Consider the following 3,421-nt stretch of genomic DNA (forward strand, 5'->3'; position numbering starts at 1 on the left):
TTGAAGCACAGCTCTGCCGCTTCCTAGCTGTGTGAATTTGGGCAAATCCATAATCTCTCTCTGCCTCAGTCTCCTCATTTACAAAATGGGGATAGTCATATTTATAGGAAGTGTGAGGATTAATATTCACAAAGCATTTAGAATCATTCCTAGAGCACAGAAGCACTATATTAATTGTTAGCTATCAATAATGATAGTGGATGGCTGGGTGTGGTGGCTCATGCCTGTACCCATCACTTTGGGAGGCCAAGGCAGGAGGATTGTTTGAGCCCAGGAGTTCAACACTAGCCTGGGCAACATAGCAAGACTCCATCTTATTTAATTATTAATAAAAAATGATAGTGGATTGACTGTGGGGAATGAGGGAGGAACCAAAGGTGATTCCAGATTTTGGCATGAGTTACTGGATGTTTTTTTGAGATACTAGGGTGACAAAACCTGAGTCTTGGTGGAAGCCACTAATTTGTTGTCTACATCAACTGGAAAAAGTCACAGATTTTCAATGGAGTAGATTGAGTCTATTATAAAATTCATGATCACAGATGTCAAATGACAGATCCATATATCACCTAACAATTCTACTTTACATCTTTGGTCAATTCACTTTCCTGCCTTCTGCAATCATTTTTCTTAAACCTATTCCATTTTTCTGTAACCTTCTACTCCAGCACCAAGTCCCCCCTGCACTCACACTTTTAATATTTGACCCAAACTCCTATTTTACAGAGAAAATAGAAGCCATCTGATAGGAACTCCCTTATCTTCTGGTTACCAAACATGCATATCTACCCATTTCTGTACCCATCCTATCTTCTTTTCCTCCAGAATAGTGATTCCCAAAGTGTTGTTAGTTCCCCCAGAATAGCAGCATCAGCACCGCCTGGGAAGAAGTTAGAAATGCAGATTTGCAGCCTCATCCCAAACCTACAGAATCACAAACTCCGGGGTAGGGTGAAGGAAGGGGTAGCATTCTATGCTTTAACAATCCCTCCAGGAAAATTCTGATGCACTCAGGTTAGAGAACCACTGCAATAGAAAAAAATAATACCTCCTTTCATTTAAGGCCTACCCTTCTACTTGTGCTTCAGATAATGTTCTCCCTGTCTTTTTTTTTCTTTTTTAAGACGGAGTCTCACTCTGTTGCCCTAGCTGGAGTGCAATGGTTTGATCTCGGCTCACTGCAACCTCTGCCTCCTGGGTTCAAGCAATTCCCTCGCCTCAGTCTCCTGAGTAGCTGTGATTACAACCACCCACCATCATGCCTGGCTAATTTTTGTATTTTTGTAAATATGAGATTTCACCATGTTGGCCAGGCTGGTCTTGAACTCCTGACCTCAAGTGATCCACCCGCCTCAGCCTCCCAAAGTGCTGGGATTACAGGCGTGAGCCACCACGCCTGGCCGTGTCTTCTTAAGAATTTTATATCATTGTTCGTTTTTCCCTCCTGTGTATTCGACCACTCCTTCTCAACTGGAACTTTCTTGTGTACATAAACATGCTCAAACCTTTCTCATATACAAAAACTCCTCTCTTAATGGTTCATCTCCTTCTAGTTACCTCATGATAGTTTCCCTCTCCTCCACAGCCAAACATCTTAAAAGAGTTGTCAGCATAAGAAATAAAGGAAATCCTGCAGTATATGACAGCATGGGTGAATTGACATCATGCTAAATGACATAAGCCAGTCACAGAAGGACAAATACTGCATGATTCTGAGAGGTGACAGCGTGCTGGCAGTCCTCACAGCCCTCTCTCCCTCTCGGCGCCTCCTCTGCCTGGGCTCCCACTTTGGTGGCACTTGAGGAGCCCTTCAGCCCACCGCTGCACTGTGGGAGCCCCTTTCTGGGCTGGCCAAGGTGGGAGCCGGCTCCCTCAGCTTGCAGGGAGGTGTAGAGGGAGAGGCGCCAGCGGGAACAGGGGCTGCGCGTGGCGCGGCGCTTGCGGGCCAGCTGGAGTTCCGGGTGGGCGTGGGCTTGGCAGGCCCTGCACTCGGAGCAGCCGGCCGGCCATGCCGGCCCCGGGCAATGAGGGACTTAGCACCCGGGTCAGCAGCTACGGAGGGTGTACTGGGTCCCCCAGCAGTGCCAGCCCGCTGGCGCTGCGCTCGATTTCTCACCGGACCTTAGCTGCCTTCCCGCAGGGCAGGGCCCGGGACCTGCAGCCCACCATGCCTGGGCCTCCCACCCCCTCCATGGGCTCCTGTTCGGCCCAAGCCTCTCCGACGAGCGCCACCCCCTGCTCCATGGCGCCCAGTCCCATCAACCACCCAAGGGCTGAGGAGTGCAGGCACATGGCGCGGGACTGGCAGGCAGCTCCACCTGCAGCCCCAGTGCAGGATCCACTGGATGAAGCCAGCTGGGCTCCTGAGTCTGGTGGAGATGTGGAGAACCTTTATGTCTAGCTCAGGGATTGTAAATACACCAATCAGCACCCTGTGTCTAGCTCGAGGTTTGTGAATGCACCAATTGACACTCTGTATCTAGCTGCTCTGGTGGGGCCTTGGAGAACCTTTATGTCTAGCTCAAGGATTGTAAATACACCAATCGGCACTCTGTATCTAGCTCAAGGTTTGTAAACACACCAATCAGCACCCTGTGTCTAGCTCAGGGTTTGTGAATGCACCAATTGACACTCCGTATCTAGCTGCTCTGGTGGGGCCTTGGAAAACCTTTGTGTCGATACTCTGTATCTAACTGATCTGATGGGGACGTGGAGAACCTTTAGGGATTGTAAACGCACCAATCAGCACCCTGTCAAAACAGACCACTCGGCTCTACCAATCAGCAGGACGTGGGTGGGGCCAGATAAGAGAATAAAAGCAGGCTGCCCGAGCCAGCAGTGGCAACTCACTCGGGTCCCCTTCCACGCTGTGGAAGCTTTGTTCTTTCGCTCTTTGCAATAAATCTTGCTACTGCTCACTCTTTGGGTCCACACTGCTTTTATGAGCTGTAACACTCACTGCGAAGGTCTGCAGCTTCACTCCTGAAGCCAGCGAAACCACGAGCCCACCAGGAGGAACAAACAACTCCAGATGTGCCGCCTTAAGAGCTGTAACACTCATTGCGAAGGTCTGCAGCTTCACTCCTGAGCCAGCGAGACCACGAACCCACCAGAAGGAAGAAACTCTGAACACATCTGAACATCAGAAGGAACAAACTCTGGACACGCCGCCTTTAAGAACTGTAACACTCACTGCGAGGGTCCGCAGCTTCGTTCTTGAAGTCAGTGAGACCAAGAACCCACCAATTCCGGACATGATTCCACTTGTATGAAGTAGCTAAAATAGTCAAACTCATAAAAGCAAAGAATAGAATGCTGGTTGCCAGGGACTAGGGAGGGGAGGAAATGTGGAGTTGCTAATCAATGTGCATTAAATTTCAATTATGCAAGATGAGTAAGTTCTAGATATCTGCTATAAAAC

This window comes from Nomascus leucogenys, chromosome X (genome assembly GCF_006542625.1).
Source record: "Nomascus leucogenys isolate Asia chromosome X, Asia_NLE_v1, whole genome shotgun sequence".
NCBI lineage: Eukaryota > Metazoa > Chordata > Mammalia > Primates > Hylobatidae > Nomascus > Nomascus leucogenys.